General features: G+C 41.0%; 1 pseudogene; it reads right to left on the reverse strand.

Moving 5' to 3' along the window:
• Positions 1–18,211, reverse strand: part of LOC135546849 (low-density lipoprotein receptor-related protein 1B-like) — a 357,889-nt pseudogene that overhangs the window by 325,099 nt on the left and 14,579 nt on the right.

The raw sequence follows: 18,211 nt of genomic DNA on the forward strand, positions 1-18,211 counted from the left end.
TGTATATACTAGGTAGAGTCAGAGGAAGGCCCAAAAATTGTCAAAGACTCCAGTCACCCAAATCATAGACTGTTCTCTCTGCTACCACACTGCAAGCGGTCCTGGAGCGCCAAGTCTAGGTCCATAAGACTGATGAAAAATTCATCAAATGGCCACCCAAACTATTTGCATTGACATACCCCTGTATATAGCCTCATTATTGTTATTTTTTTGTGTTACTTTATAATTATTATTATATATTTATTTAACTTTAGTTTATTTAGTACATTTTTTTAAAATTCTATTTTCTTAAAACTGCATTGTTGTTTAAGGGTTTGTAAGTAATTTGGCGCATGTGACAAATACAATTTCATTTGATACGCGCCAACAACATCTCCTCTGTCGAAACAGCAGGGGGTTAATATAGGCGTTAGTACTTTGATGTCACGCCATGGTTTCATGAAAACCACCCTGACAGGTTATACAATTTGCTCCTTTTTAAGGTCTCCAGGTGCCAAGATGGATATGTTGTCCTTTATAATACTAATAGAGGGGGAGAGGAAAAGACAGAAAATATTAACTGTTAGAGCATATGTTGGGAGATGAAATACAGAACAGTGCTCCTGCTTCATGTTTACAAACAGAAGCTCAAACAGTAAGTACCCATGAAACGCTCTGTAGCGAAATGGTCCACTATGTAGAGAAATTGAGGCTATACTGCAGGACTACTTTTCTAGCTCTGACTGGAATATGTTCCGGAACTCTGTCGATAGCATCAACGAGCTAAGCACCTCCGTTACCGGCTTCTTCAGGAAATGCATCGCCGACCTTGTCTCCACAGTGAAGGTTTGCTGCTTACCCAATCAAAAGCCTTGGATTAACACATAGGCACAGAGTTACCACAACACACAGGGCTGTCGCAGTTAACCCCGAGGTTATGGCTGAGGACACAAACACGTACAAGCCCCGCTCTCCAAGTCCAAAATGAGTAAGGCTTTTAATCTGGTCAACAATCGCAAGGGCGCGGGGCCGGACGGTATTCCAGGGCGCGTTCTTAGAGCATGTGTAGACCAGCTGGCAGGCATCTTCACGGTCATTTCAACTTCTCCTCGTCCCAGTCTGTGATCCCCACACACTGACCACCATGATTCCTGTTCCCAAAAACTGTAAGTCTACCTGCCAAAATGACCTTGTAGCATTCACATCTGTAATCATAAAGTGCTTTGAAAGGCAGGTCATGGCTCACATCAACTCCATCATCCCAGACACCCTAGACCCACTCCAACTTGCATACAACCCCAACAGATCTAAAGACGATACCATTTCAATTGTACTCCACACTGCCCTCTGCCACCTGGACAAGATGAATACCTATGTGAGAATGTGTTCACCGACTACAGCTCCCTCTGCAAATGGATCCTGGGGCCAATCCCAGGTGGGGAGAGTAGGCAACAACGCTGACCCTCAACACGGGGGCCGCACCAGGTGTGTATGTTCAACCTCCTCCTGTACTCCCTCTTTACCCATGACTGTGTGGCCATGCATGACTCCAACTCCATCATCAACTTTGCTGATGACACGATGGTAATGACTAAGAAAGGCTCGTAAATTGCAGAAGACTCCAGCCAACCGAGACATGCTGTTCCCCATGCTCTCGTCTGCAGGTGGAACCGGTGCATTAAGGCTCAGACCAACAGACTCCCAAACAGCTTCTATCCCCTGGCCATAAAACTGTTAAATGCCTAACAACTACTGCCATCTCTCTCCCACAGACTATACAGACTGACTCTTTGGTCATCCACAGGTCTCTTCCAACTCAGAAACACATACTGTACCTTCATTGTCACTCTTATTCACACGCACACAAAAATACTCACATACATACAATCAACTGTCACGATCGTCATATTGAGGAGACCAAAGAGTGTTGCGAATACATCTTTTTAATGAAAGACGAAAAAACATGAAGTACCCTAAACAAACAAACAAACAAACAAAACATAGAAACAAACAACGCAAATAATGGTCAGAGTGTGACACACATACATCATCACACACACTCATTACTGATGCCACACACCCACACACCCCCTCACACTGCTGCTAAATGATTATTGATTTGATTTATTACTACCAATACACTGTTGTTAATTGATTATTGATTGCCATTACCATTAGTATCTATCTATTTATCCCGCTACTGCTCACTATTACTCCTGTTTACATCTATACTCAGCAAAAAAAAAGAAACATACCTTTTTCAGAACCCTGTCTTCCAAAGATAATGAGTAAAAATCTAAGGTCACAGATCTTCATTGTAAAGGGTTTAAACACTGTTTCCCATGTTTTTTTCTTGTTTTTCTCCTACTGTATTATTGACTGTATGTTTTGTTTATTCCATGTGTAATTCTGTGTTGTTGTATGTGTCGAATTGCTATGCTTTATCTTGGCCAGGTCACAGTTGCAAATGAGAACTTGTTCTCAACTAGCCTACCTGGTTAAATAAAGGTTAAATAAAACAAATAAAAAATAAAAAACAATTAATGAACATGCACCTTGCGAATGGTCGTTAAGACACTAACAGCTTACAGACGGTAGGCAATTTAGGTCACAGTTATGTAAACTTAGTACACTAAAGAGGCCTTTCTACTGACTCTGAAAAACACCAAAAGAAAGATGCCCAGGGACGCTCATCTGCGTGAACATGCCTTAAGCATGCTACAAGGAGGCATGATGACTGCAGATGTGGCCAGGGCAATAAATTGCAATGTCCGTACTGTGAGACGCCTAAGACAGTGCTACAGGGAGACAAGACGGACAGCTGATTGTTCTCGCAGTGGCAGACGATGTGTAACAACACCTGCACAGGATCGGTACACCTGCGGGACAGGTACAGGATGGCAACAACAACTGCCCGAGTTACACCAGGAAAGCACAAGCCCCCCGTCATTGCTCAGACTGTCCACAATAGGCTGAGAGAGGCTGGACTGAGGGCCTGTAAGCAGGTCCTCGACAGACATCACCGGCAACAACGTCGCCTATGGGAACAAACCCACCTTCGCTGGACCAGACAGGACTGGCAAAAAGTGCTCTTTACTGACGAGTTGCGGTTTTGTCTGACCAGGGGAAATGGTCTGATTCACATTTATCGTCGAAGGAATAAGCATAACACCAAGGCCTGTACTCTGGAGCGGGATCGATTTGGAGGTGGAGGGTCAATCAAGGTCTGGGGCGGTGTGTCACAGCATCAGCAGGTAGCCTAGTGGTTCGAGTGTTGGACAAGTAACCGAAAGGTTGCAAGATCGAATACCCGAGCTGACAAACTCTTGTTCTGCACATGAACAAGGCAGTTAACCCACCGTTCCTAGGCCGTCATTGACAATTAGAGTGGTTTCTTAACTTACTTGCCTTGTTAAATAATGGTAAAACATTTTTCAAAATCATCGGACTGAGCTTGTTGTCATTGCATGCATTCTCAATGCTGTGCGTTACAGGGAAGACATCCTTCTCCCTCATTTGGTACCTTTCCTGCAGGCTCATCCAGACATGACCGCCCAGCATGACAATGCCACCAGCCGTACTGCTCGTTCTGTGCGGGATTTCCTGCAAGACAGGAATGTCAGTGTTCTGCCATGGCCAGCGAAGAGCCCGGCTCTCAATCCCATTGAGAACTGCTGCAACCTGTTGGATCGGAGGGTGAGGGCTAGGGCCATTCCCCCCAGAAATGTCCGGAAACTTGCAGGTGCCTTAGTGGAAGAGTGGGGTAACATCTCACAGCAATAACTGGCAAATCTGGTGCAGTCCACGAGGAGGAGATGCACTGCAGTACTTAATGCAGCTGGTGGCCACACCAGATACTGACTGTTACTTTTGACCCCCCCCCCCCTTTGTTCAGGGAACTTGTTCAGTTTATGTCTCAGTTGTTGAATCTGGTTATGTTCATACATTCTTTTTTTGCTGAGTTTATATATTGCTGTTAGTATATTATGATAGGTATTTATATATTCCTGTTATCAGTCACCTTTCAGCCATGTTTACATTTATATCCTACTGCCAGTCACTTTTTATGTATAAACATACCTCAACCACTCCAGTGCCCCTGCACATGGTACTGGCACTGATCTGTATATACTTGCATAGTTGTCTTTCTTCAACTGATAACATACTTCTTATGTGTTTTTTTATTACAATTTCTATTATTATTTTTGTTATTATCACTGCACAGCAAAATCAAAGGTGTACATTTAAGTTCGAAAGCGTTATATGTACACTATTTTCAGTGAACATATGAGTCCCACTGAAATGGTTTTAAAATAACACTTTTGAAAGTGTTAAAGATTTAACTATGTTGCAGTGTTCCCCATTTAACTCTTAAAGTGTTCAAATGAAGTTGATTGTGGTGTTTGAAAATATCTACACTTTCTCAGTGTAAGACATTAAAACCTGTAGTTTTACAGTAAATCCTTTTTGGGTAGGGTTTTAACACTTTGTGGTGTAAACCCTAATTTGCGTATTTCCCAGGGTGCATTTTTGCTGAGTGAATTGTCGAATTACCATGACCGTATTTGTTAGTGACAGACATCGTTATTGAATTCCTTCATTTGGAAAGCCTGTGGCTTTTACCAAGTGAGCATCTAGGCAAAAGCTGTCATTAATATTAACCTCTATTAAACTACATATATCAAAAAGCCTTACTTTGATAGCTGAATTTTTCCTAACACAGGGGTCTTACGAAACTCATAATTTAAAGACCACATCAACCTTGCAAGTCACCTTATGCTGGCAAAGTGATGTGTAATTCCTTTTGGAATTCAGTCAGAGAGGATATCCAACGCTTGAAATGTTGCAACCTCCATTCAGAACAACTGTAAGGGTTAGGAAGGTTTATAAGAAGACTACCTAAACAACTTAAACTGGAACAATCATTTTAGTAACTGATTGGATTGATACAATTTTATTAAAAAAAATATATATATCTTTGTGTAGCATAAGATTAAGTAATCAATTAATTGTGCATGCAAAAACACAGACATTTAAAACAATCCTTAAAAAGTAACCTGCAGTGGAGCATGCTGGGAAATAGGATACTGGTGGGCATAGTTTTGATTGGACTGTTTTTTCTACACAATAATTATGGTTATTAACACCAACACTGTGGGTTATTTAACACCACTAGGTGTTAATTTCACTCTTAAGTGGTGAATTTAGCTCAAGAATCAACACTAGAAAAATCAACACTGGACAATTTGCTGTGTGCATTGTTGTGAAAGAGCTCTCAATTAAGAGTTTCATTTTACTGCTTTACACCTGTCGCATCCTGTGCTTGTGGCAAATAAACTTTTTGAAACTACTATCCTCACAATGCACAGTCAGCCATGTTAGAAACACAATGGGAACAGGAATAGGACTCAAACCATTTCAAGTGCTCCAAACATAACCAGCCAAGATTCTGAGAAAGTTGCACTGCAGCATGGTAGAAACACATTTCTGAGCAAACTATATTTCAAGGGCAGCGTGGTCAGTTCAGTTCTCATCAATCACAAAGGGAAATCAACATCAAGAGTGAAACTCAAACTCTAATATAATATACCTGTTGGTACACTGTGTGGTTGTCATTCCTCTATTTATTGAATCTTTTGGGTGAGATACAGTATGTCACCTCCAAAGGCCACCATGAACACACCAATGCACATTTAGAACACACACCAGGCCTGACACACACACACACACACACAAACACACAGCTTCAAATTACCCAGCCACCCTTGTGTGGCTATAATGACCCCCCAAAAAATCCATGCCTTGCGGCCAAAGTGGCTGTTGTGCCCTTGGGCTGAATATAATTATAATTCCCTTCTCCCGGCTGCCAGTGAAATTCACACTGCTCTTTCCGATCACCACACTCCGAAGCACCTCACTCACTGGCACTCTCGGATATCTCATTTATATTGGCCAATGACCGGGTCCTTCTCTCAGCCCTTGCAGCTCCGAAGTTCAAGTGAAGACAGACACATGGGGGATGCAACGCCACCTGTCCTTATATCGAATTTAGAAAAGAAAGTAGAAAATATATATATGGCTTTGGTTGACAAATAGGAAAGCTGCACAATTAGAATGCAATTTTGCATCAGAATCTATACAGTACCAGTCAAATGTTTGGACACATCTACTCATTTCAAGGTTTTTCATTATTTTTTTACAATTTTCTACATTGTAGAATAATAGTGAAGACATCAACACTATGAAATAACACATATGGAATCATGTAGTAACCAAAAAATTGTTAAACAAATCCAAATATATTTTATATTTGAGATTCTTCAAAGTAGCCATCCTTTGCCTTGATGACAGCTTTGCACTCACTTGGCATTCTCTAGGGTAGGGTAGCCTAGTGGCTAGAGCGTTGGACTAGTAACCGGAAGGTTGCAAGTTCAACCCCCCTGAGCTGACAATGTACAAATCTGTCGTTCTGCCCCTGAACAGGCAGTTAACCCACTGTTCCTAGGCCGTCATAGAAAATAAGAATTTGTTCTTAAATGACTTGCCTAGTTAAACAAAGGTACAAAAATAAAAACAGCTTCACTTGAGCACTTGTTGGCTGCTTTTCCTTCACTCTCGGTCCAACTCATCCCAAACCATCTCAGTTGGGTTGAGGTCAGGTGATTGTGGAGGCCAGGTCCTCTGATGCAGAACTCCCTCACTCTCCTTCTTGGTCAAATAGCCTTTATACAGCCTGGAGGTGTGTTGGGTCATTACTGCAGATTTTCATGAACATTTTCTGAATAACAATGTTAAAATATTACATAATGCTCCTTTAAAGTCATCAATACATCTTAATAAATTAACTATAATTCTTGATTATATTGTTTGGTAAGTATAGGTTACAGAATCGGGAGGACAAAGGGTTTATTGTATAGCCTACACAATAGGCCTACAAGCTTTTCTTTTCCATGGATATCATCTGGAAAGCATCACATTTTAGCCAGTAGGTACTAGATATATAACTAAGGCAAGGGACACACAAAATATTTCAAAGAAGCAATGAATCAATGTTCCACAGTAATTGCTTATGTTTTTCTTAACAGAATAGTGTTTCCGAATCAATTTAATTAACCGATTTGGTTAATGGCATTAGTGCCCTGGCCGAAGGCCTTTATTTTATTTTTATTTAACTAGGAAAGTCAGTTAATAACAAATTCTTATTTTCAATGATGGCCTAGGAAAAGTGGGTTAACTGCCTTGGTGCCCTGGCAAATTGGGCAACCCCTTAAGGCCAAGTGGCCTTGCCCCTAAATCATGAAATTTCAGACCTAACACACACACACACACACACACACACACACACACACACACACACACACACACACACACACACACACACACACACACACACACACACACACACACAAACTGGTGAGAAAGCATAATCATTGGTGTGTCTGTTTCTGTGCTCTCCATAAGCAGGTGGCAGCAGCCTCCGGAATTAGATGAGCCGTACTCCAACTGGGGAGAGATTGCCACTAAATTAAAAGGCTTATTTCCAAAGCCCTCTGCCTCTGCCTCACAACACAACCCTCCCCTCTGGATGGGAAAATATGAGTTTAGATCATAACTGAACAGAATGCACATGACAGGTTAAAGAGAAGACACTGACAGCAGCATTGTGAACATTATGAACAGCACCCGGATGCTAATGAGGGGTAAATGACTATGGGCTATGTTTGATCTGTATCACACTTAGGCGTCCTGACTTCGGGACGACGATCTAAACACCAGATCCAATTACCTACTGCTTCAACGATGTCACTCCAGTCACACACAAAATAATGACGTGTCAGAGCTGTCAGAATACGACCTGGAATGGCTTTCATACCTGAGACATGTCCTCCTTCTCCTCCCCTTATCGAAGGGAAATATAAGATGAGAAGACAGTTAAAGCATGCACATTACAAGGACATGTGTATTCTCAATTAAAACATCATATCCTTGAAAAGGGCTGTCTATTTTCACTGCAGATCAATGTCTCTGTCCAAACTAGCAGCCTATTCCCGACGTAGTGCACCACTTTGACCAGGGCTCATTGTACTACAGTACATAGGGAATGGAGTGCCATTTAGGATGCAGTCTGTGTTTCAGATTTTACAATGAGTCAACAGGGGCTGCAGGACAGCCAGGGGAGGTAAACATTACATAATGCAGAAGGCCTAGTCTGTCCTTCAGCTCAAAAACAAGGTGCTATGCTACATTACCCCCCTAAACCTCCATCCTATTGCTGCCAACTCTCTCAGGGAATGGACACATTTACAATACATTTATTGCATTATGGACACAGACAGAAAAAAAACACCCTGATGCATTATAGCCTCAGGCTGTTATCGCGACGTGACCTTGTTTTCACCTATTTTTGTTAAAAATGTAATAATTCGAAGCCATGCCTGAACCAAACCTGAAACTTAGGCTGCTTAGTGCATCATCAGAAATCATTGCTAGTTCAACAGTGTTTTATGTCATTGGTACTGTAGATCCAGAAAATCTAATAATTACTAGCAATGTAAAGCGAAGATGATTTGACAGAAATTGGACCACGGTCATTCCTTTTGAGTGGACTGCAGCACTAATGAACCTAAAGTAAATTATCATGACCTGTTCAAAATAACTATAGTCTTGATACTACCCATCCCGGATCCGGGATCGTGAATACAGCCTCAGGCTCATTAGCATAACGCAACGTTAACGATTTCTGAAAATCGCAAATGAAATGAAAATAATATGCCTGCTCTCAAGCTTAGCCTTTTCTTAACAACACTGTCATCTCAGATTTTCAAAATATGCTTTTGAACCATAGCAAATCAAGCATTTGTGTAAGAGTATTGCAAGCTAGCTTAGCATTTTGCGTAGCATTTAGCACGCAACATTTTCACAAAAACCAGATAACCAAATAAATAAAATCATTTACCTTTGAAGAACATCGGATGTTTTCAATGAGGAGACTCTCAGTTACATAGCAAATGTTCAGTTTTTCCTGAAAGAATCTTTGTGTAGGAGAAATCGCTCCGTTTTGTACATCACATTTGGCTACCGAAACGTACCGAAAATTCAGTCACCAAAATGTCAAACTTTTTCCGAATTAACTCCATAACATCGACCGAAACATGGCAAACGTTGTTTAGAATCAATCCTTAAGGTGTTTTTTCACATATCTCTTCATTGATATGCCGTTCGTGGAAGCCTGCTTTCCCCTCAGAATCCCATGGAAAAATACCAGCAGCTGAAAATGACGCACCAATTTCGACGGAGGACTCTTGGCGGACACCTGGAAAATGTAGTCTCTTATGGTCAATCTTCCAATGATATGCCTACAAATACGTCACAATGCTGCAGACACCTTGGGGAAACGATAGATAGGGCAGGCTCATTCCTGTCGCATTCACAGCCATATAAGGAGACAATGGAAAACAGAGCCTCAAAAATCCTGCTCATTTCCTGGTTGCCGTTTCATCTTGGTTTTGCCTGTAGCTCCTGTTCTAGGGCACCCACAGACAATATCTTTGCAGTTCTGGAAAATTCAGAGTGTTTTCTTTCCAAAGCTATCAATTATATGCATAGTCGAGCATCTTTTTGTGACAAAACATCTTGTTTAAAACGGGAACGTTTTTCATCCAAAAATGAAATAGCGCCCCCAGATTAAGAAAACTGCAATCATCTGCAAATTGCAGACCTACCCTTTTGCTTTCACAATGTAGTTATATTATTTTTTCTTGGGCTACTAATGAAAAGAACATTCAGACAGTTTAAACTGTACTGGGGATTTTTCTGCTATTGAAAAGCTTGGGCAGTTAGCCTAAGCTTATTTCCGGGACACCTAAGTGTAACAAAAATTGGCAAATCTCACATAATTAATCTGGATGGAAACCTAAACGACTAAAACCAGATATAAAATATGTAGAAAATATAATGGAACTATATATTTTTTATAATCTTTGAGAACAAACAATTACCAAAATAAAAGCTAGACAGTAAGGGAGAATTGAATATTCCCAAAACAGTGAATTTAGTAGTGTTGATTTTGTTATTTGGTTTGAGCAATATAACATAGTGTTAAACGTGGAAAATTGCAACAAATTAGAACTGCAACATTTTCTCTCAGCTCCATGGCAGAATATATGACTCGTTTCAGGAAACTAGGTGTATGTCACGCATCACTACTTGACAGGAGAGCCATTTGAATGTAAACTTTAAAAAATAAAACTAAATGCATTTTCTTGCAGAAATGCCTTCTGGAACATGTGAACTTTCATGTGCCTTAATAACAAACTTGTATGCCAACTGTAAATACGAATACAATTATTAACCTATGAGCCTAGTTGGTTTAGCCACAGAAAAATATAGAGAGAACCTTCCCACTAGCTATGATTGGCTGAGATAATGAGTGGGCTGGACATGCCGAGAGATGAGTTTGGATTGGTCTGCCATGTAGCTCGGTTCTGTCTATTTGAGCTGGTCAGAATGTGCAGGTAATCCTTTCTAACAGTTTTTTTTAAAGATATCACATAGTAGAACTGCATAAATGTTTCTCTCCACTTTCTGAAGGACCAAGTTAGGAAATCAGTGGAATTAGAGTATGACAGCTAAGGAGATGGAGAAAACACCTGTCTCCATATTACATCTTCGAACTAAGGGTATCCCTGACAGAGTGGGAGAAGCATCCATCCATGTATACGGTAAGATATTCAAGCTAGCTCTATTTTCAGATATTACACATTTCTAATTTTGCCAGAAAGTCATTTTCATTTCACGTTAAAGTGTACCGTTAACTAACTAGCTAACTTTAGCTGGCTGGCTGGCTCGCTAACATTTTATGTATGTGTATTAATATTATTAACATCTCAGAGCCATTTGCTTTGCTAATTATACCCTAATGTTAGAGTAATACCCTTGTTTGAACCAGGTATTGAGATTATTATTGGTAAAACCAAGTATTGAGTTTTTTGTTATAATTAATTGGTATTATATTTAAAATGTGATTGAATTGCTCCTGAATTGTAATGTTGTTAATGTGAAGAAAAACTATAAAAGAAGACGACAAAACTAGAACAAAACCCATACCTACTAAGACATGAAGGGAAATACCGATTTTATTTTATAAGAGAGTTGTTATAATTTTGTTAAGACTTAATAAAGTCTAAACTCATGGAGGATTTTGACAAGCCTTGAGGTTAGCCTAGCATCGTGTAACACCGAGAGAGAATTGTTTGGGAAAGCTTAACGAGTTTATGTTCCCATGGGACATCGGTTACGGCTGAGGAGTACTGTCTGCATTGATAGAGGTGCTTGCTGTGGCTTTTGTGAGGAAACCTGCAAGGAACTGCCATACTACGCTGAAGGAATATCTACAAGTAGTGAGTAACCACAGCGTGAGGTGCTTCTAGACTTTATGTGTGTCGTCATTTTTTTTTAGCTCCAATGTGGGCTTTAAATAATTTGGACATGGTTTGTGCACGATTCATTGGGGTTTATTATTTGTATTTCTTTTGATGTTGTGCTATGAAAATGTAATAATACACATACTGAACCTTATATATGTTGCCTTGGCGGAGTCATTTAATGTTTCAATCTAATTTAATGCATGGGATAGCCTATCCTGATTCAATAACATAAACCTATAATCATTCCATTTGAAGTTAATACCCTATTGTCATCACCCTAGATAGTTTACAATAGGAATTATTATTGGAGATGTCCTTCTCACCTAACATCCCATGCTGTTGAGATATTCTACGTAAGGTAATATCGTGAGAGTCATATTTGAGCCTGGTGAGAGGGTTACATTAGATAGCTAACATTGAACCTGGTTGGTTAGCTACCTGCAGGTTCATGCAGGGTAGTAACATCATGAGTTGGGATTATGGTTAACTGTTTAGCTAGCTAGCTACATGTCAAAAGACTTCACTATGCAAGTAATCATTTTAATAGAATGTTCATGATGTCACTGCGACAAATGTTGATAGAGCAAATTTAGCAACTTTGTCTATCTAATCCAATTTCAGAGCACTCTCGTCTGAGTGTGCCAGAGAGAAGAATAACTGACGAATGTACAAACGCTCAACACCCATTGAATATGGCCGATGTCTGTAAATATTGGCAAAACAGCGTAATTAAATTGTTGCCAGCAGCACAGTTGCAGTCACCAAAGCTTTGTATAATATAAAAAACAGCCGAACGAGCTCTGCTAGGGCGAGTAAAATGGTCAGAGTGAGCTGTTCTCTCATTTGTTTCTGGAAGTAGCTAACAAGCTAGCCAACATTAGACAGTTAGTTTGGGTGCTTGACTGCTGCTGTTAGGGCAGAACGCTCGGATCAACCTTCCTCCTCAGCCAGAGTGTCAAGTGTGCGCTCTGAACACCCCGACAGCGGAACGCTCTGAATTTACGTACGGACAATCTGACAACGCTCTCGCTTTACGAATGCCCAAAGCACACTCTGGCACTCCAGATTAAATTTACAAACACACCCGTAATATAAACTAGCCTTTAGTCTTGAAATCTTTGGTTGTTTAGTACCTGGATTCACATGTGAATATTTAAAGAGATGGGTGAAACTACAAAGGGTGTGAATGATGCTGAATGGGTGTAGACAAAGAAGAGCTCCCCAGTAGGTGTACCAAAACATTCAATGGCCATTTTCTCAAAAGTGAGGTTACAAGTTTATCAATAAATCAAATGTATTTATAAAGCCCTTTTTACATCGGCCGATGTCACAAAGTGCTATACAGAAGCCCAACCTAAAACCCCAAACAGAAAGCAATGCAGATGTAGAAGCATGGTGGCTAGGAAAAACTCCCTAGAAAGGCAGGAACCTGGGAAGAAACCTAGAGTGGAACCAGTCTCTGAAGGGTGGCCAGCCCTCTTCTGGCTTGAGATAACAGTAAATGGCCAAGTTGTTCAAACGTTCATAGATGACCAGCAGGGTCAAATAATAATAATAATCACAGGGGGTATCAACTTTCAAAGCATAATTACTTTTCCATTGTTCCTCAACTGTAGTGTATGATATGCAATTTTCTAGCTCTGAGTTTCTAATTTTATCCCAATGTAAAAAACATAATTTCTAAAAAATTGCTACATATGACCGAATCAAGCCGGTCAGTCACGTATGTAGAATCGCAGGAAATTAGCATGAAAACGGCAACATTTTCTCTCAGCTCCATGGAATTGCAAGAAATGTATTTAAAAAGACAAACAAGCCATGCTGACAGGCCAACCTTGTATATTGCCACACCCTCTGCCACTCCACCTGTCACATCCACCACCTAAGCCCCTTTGGTTCTTATAGGGTTCTACTAAGATCCCTACTGGCAAAACCCTCCCTTACACAGACAACACTAGGCCAATTGTGCTTTGCCCCATGGACCTCCTGGTTGCGACTGGCTGGGACAGAGCCTGAGCTTGAACCCAGGGTCTCTGGTGGCACAAATGGTATATTGTATGTTTTGAACCTTGGACCACTGCGCCACCTGGGAGGCCCCTGCACTCCAACTTATTAATAATCTTTTCATATATGCAGTAAACAACAATGCATATTATTCTAGAGAGACTTGGAGCTGAGATATACCTACCTGTCTGCTAAGTTATATTAACATGATTAAGCTACTATACATGTATATCGTTAGTCATCATGTACACACTGGAATGGTTTTAAAACGTACAATATACCATTTATTAATAATCTCTTCCTACTCAAATAAACAAAAACAACAACGGATATCATTCCAGACTCCAGAGAACCTCGGCACAAAATAAGTTACCTGTCCTAAATGATCTAATGTGATTAAGCTACTGTATGTATACCATTACTTGTCCTATACACACTTGAATGGTTCACAGGATGTTGTGTCTCCCACAGTGGTGTGTCCAGGGGGTGGCCCAGGGTAGCCATAGCTGCCCCTGAAATCTGATTGGCCACACCAGTGCCACCCCCAGAAATGTTTAGATCTGATGGGTCGTCCCTGAATATATTGATATGCACCAACAGCAAAACAGCGCCTTTCTGTTTAAGTATGTGCAGCCCATGTATCTGATGCTGTCTGGCCAAAAAGAGTATGTTTACCTCGCTCGGATGCTTTTTTGGTGAAATAGATTCAGCTTCTTGCGAATTTAAGGGAAATTATGAAACACAGATAGACACGAAAGATAAATAATTTAATTAGTTTGTTTCTTTTTTTTATTGTTAAATTTGTGTGGGAAGCCTGGCTTGCCTTGGCATCCATGAATGCACTCCACTTTGCAGGCTGATTGTCATTATGCTTAATAAGGCCCGAATGGGTGTGGTTTTTGGCCAAAATACCACGGCTAAGGGCTGTTGTTATGCGCAACACGGAGTGCCTGGACACAGCTCTTAGCCGTGGTTGTTACGGCTTCTATGAATGGTGGGTGGAGGAGTCAAGCGCAGAGAGCAGGTTAGTTCCGTACGTGGATCTTTATTCCAATGACAGAAGGGCTCATTATTCCAATGACAAAACACAAGGGCGCATGAAACAACCCGTCAAAACAAACAGGACTACAACTGTCCGGAAAAATAGAGACCACAAAGTAAACCAACACCATAAAACAGAGTACAAGCCCGCACAATAGCCAGCGGGCCTAGTGCCCTTAAATAGTCTACAAACAAAACTAAACTCAAAACAGGTGTAACCAATTAGACCAAACTAACAGAAGCAAAAGGAAAGGGGATCGATGGCAGCTAGTAGGCCGGCAACGAGGACCGCCGAGCGCCGCCCGAACAGGAAGAGGCACCATGTTCGGCGGGATTCGTGGCAGTGGTATAACGGCCATACAGTGCCTTAGGAAAGTATTCATTCTAAAATCGATTAAATAAATTAAAATCCTCAGCAATCAACACACATTACCCCATCATGATGAAGTGTAAACAGGCTTTAAGAAATATTTGCAAATGTATTAAAAATAAAAAACATTAATACCTTATTTACATAAGTATTCAGAACCTTTGCTCTGAGACTCGAAATTGAGCTCAGGTGTATCCTGTTTCCAATGATAATCCTTGAGATGTTTCTACAGTTTGCAGTCCACCTGCGGTAAATTCAATTGATTGGAAATTATTTGGAAAGGCACACACCTGTTTATATAAGATCCCACAGTTGAAAGTGCATGTCAAGCAAAAACCAAAGGAATTGTCTGTAGAGTTCTGAGACAAGATTGTGTCGAGACAGAGATCTGGGGAAGGGTACCAAAACATTTCTGCAGCATCATTCTTAAATGGAAGAAGTTTAGAACCACCAAGACTCTTGCCGCCTGACCGAACTGAGCAATCGGGCTCCCCCTTCTCAGGGAGGTGACCAAGAACCCCAATGGTCACTCTGACAGTGCTCTAGAGTTCCTCTGTGGAGATGGGAGAACCTTCCAGAAGGACAACAATCTCTGCAACACTCCACCAATCAAGCCTTTATGGTAGAGTGACTAGACGGAAGCCACTCCTTAGTAAAAGGCACATGACAGCCAGCTTGGAGTTTGCCAAAAAGGCACCTAAAGACTTTCAGACCATGAGCAACAAGATTCTCTGGTCTGATGAAACCAAGATTGAACTCTTTGGCCTGAATGCCAAGCGTCACATCTGGAGGAAACCTGCCACCATCCCTACGGTGAAGCACGGTGGTGGCAGAATCATGCTATGGGGATGTTTTTCAGGGGTAGGGACTTGGAGACTAGACAGGATCGAGGCAAAGATGAACGGAGCAAAGTATAGAGAGATCCTTGATGAAAACCTGTTCCAGAGCCATCAGGACCTCAGAGTGGAGCAAAGGTTAACCTACCAACAGAACAATGACCTTAAGCACACAGCCAAGACAATGCAGGAGTGGCTTCTCTGAATCTCTGAATGTCCTTGAGTGGCCCAGCCAGATCCTGTACCTGAACCTGTACTTGTTTGATCACATATCTGGAGAGCCCTAAAAATAGCTTGAATCGATATTCCCATCCAACCTAACAGAGATGAGAGGACCTGCAGAGAAGAATGGGAGAAACTCCCCAAATACAGGTGTGCCAAGCTTGTAGCATCATACCCAAGACGACTTGAGGCTGTAATTGCTCCCAAAGGTGCTTCAACAAAGTACTGAGTAAAGGGGTTGAATACTTATGCTCATGTCATTATTGGGTATTGTGTGAGATTGATGAGAGGAAAAAAACAATTTAATCAATTTTAGAATAAGGCTGTAACATAACAAATTGTGGAAAAAGTCAAGGCGTCTGAATACAAGCCACTGTATATCACAAACCTCCGAGGTGCCTTATTGTTATTATAAACTGGCTGTCAGCCAATCAGCATTCAGGGCTCGAATCACCCAGTTCATAGTTACACACAAACCGCACCGGCCACATTGCTTGCGTGAGCATTGTAAAATAAATGTACACATACGTTATTCAATCATTTCACTCCTACTGCTTGTGCGTGTGAACAAGCATCTGCGTAGCCAACGTTAATATAAGACGTTGTATTATTTGAGACTCCACACACTGCAAGTCCCCTCCTTATTGCATTTCAGGAAAGTTATAGATGCACAATGTCATATCCCCAAGGTATGCTGACTAATCGCTCACCATTACAATAACAAGTGAGGTTAGCATTTTTGGGGGAGTATGATATTTGTGCGTCTGTAACTTTCTCACTCATCATTACTCACAATTCCTTCAGGATTATCCATAATCATGGTAGCATCTGCCTTCATTTAGAAGTTTTTAGAAACATATTCTACTCTTTACAATAAAAGTAACTTGACAAAATACATTATAAAATTAACTTGACAAAATAAATTGACAAAATACATTATTTACCATTCATTTCTATTGGGCAAAAAATAACCTGAAACACAATCAAAGCAAACAGCAAATGCATCCAACAAATGTGTAGAGTCAAGGAGTCATTGCGTGCTATGAATATGGGACCAAATACTTGACTGTGTATTAAAGTTGAAAAAAGTTATGTAAGTGAATTTGTTTCAATACTTTTGGTCCCCACTATATACAAAAAGTACTGTAATGTCTAAAAGGTTTACCCGATATGGATGAAAATAGCCTTTAAATTAAAGCTGACAGTCTGTACTTTAACCTCATCATCATTATACTGTATCATTTCAAATATAAAGTGCTGGAGTACATAGCCAAAACATCCAAAAATGTGTCGCTGTATCAATACTTTTGGAGCTCACTGTATATTGAAATAAATTTACCTTCTATCGATTATGGTTCAAAATGTTCTGGACTCCCAAACACGGTTTTATTTTAATTCTTCATTCTCTCTGTCGAGACTGTCTGCTTTGCTCTGGGACTCCCAGAATTGCCACTTTCACTGGTGCTTCTTTTAGCCATTTCAGGAGAGTGTCCTGTTTTCTAGTTCCCCTGGTGCAGTATGGTATTGGTAGCGAGCGTCAGCAGTCCAGTCCCTGCAGGGTAAGCTATGCCGTGGCTGAGCATCTGAACCAGTGGCCTAATACAGTCTCACGTTAATGGAATGGAATGGAAGGTGGGAGTGTGTGTGTGTGTGTGTGTGTGTGTGTGTGTGTGTGGGGGGGGGGGGTGTGTGTGTGTGTGTAATGGAATGCCTGGCTGGTCTCCCCTCTGGGGCTTTACATGTGGTGATTACACTTCTCCACTGAGGGAGAGGCAGAGCCAAGGACAAGCAAACGGTACCAGCAAATGGTACCATGACATGACCGTTCCCTGGAATATGCAGGGTGGGGTACAACTACATGGAGTTCAACTGGGAAAAGTCATGTCCAAAGAAAAACATCCTTAAACACAGAGCCTCTTATTTGGTAGGATAAGATACATCCATCAATCATACTACATTCAACACAAAGCACTAATAAAGTATTGTATGGTGCCATCACTGAGAACACATACAATATCTCCTAACAAAGGCTGTATTTTGTCAAAAAGGGAAGCATGATGTAAAATGCAAACCTGGTGTACCAAATTATACTAGCCTACCAAAGCCAACGACCTACCGCTGCACCACAGAGTTTTGATGAAAACACTGGCGAAAGAGAATGCCTACAGTATCTGATAATCAGACTCACACAACATCGCCGGAGAAGAGGAAGTCAGAGCGGTCTTCTAGTCACACATAGGAGGTGCGCACACCACCCACTGCTTCCAAGTATATTACTTGCTAATGTTCATTCACTAGATAACAAAGTTGACGAGATCAAAGCAAGGGATGCT

This window comes from Oncorhynchus masou, chromosome 10, assembly GCF_036934945.1.
Source record: "Oncorhynchus masou masou isolate Uvic2021 chromosome 10, UVic_Omas_1.1, whole genome shotgun sequence".
Taxonomy (NCBI): Eukaryota; Metazoa; Chordata; class Actinopteri; order Salmoniformes; family Salmonidae; genus Oncorhynchus; species Oncorhynchus masou.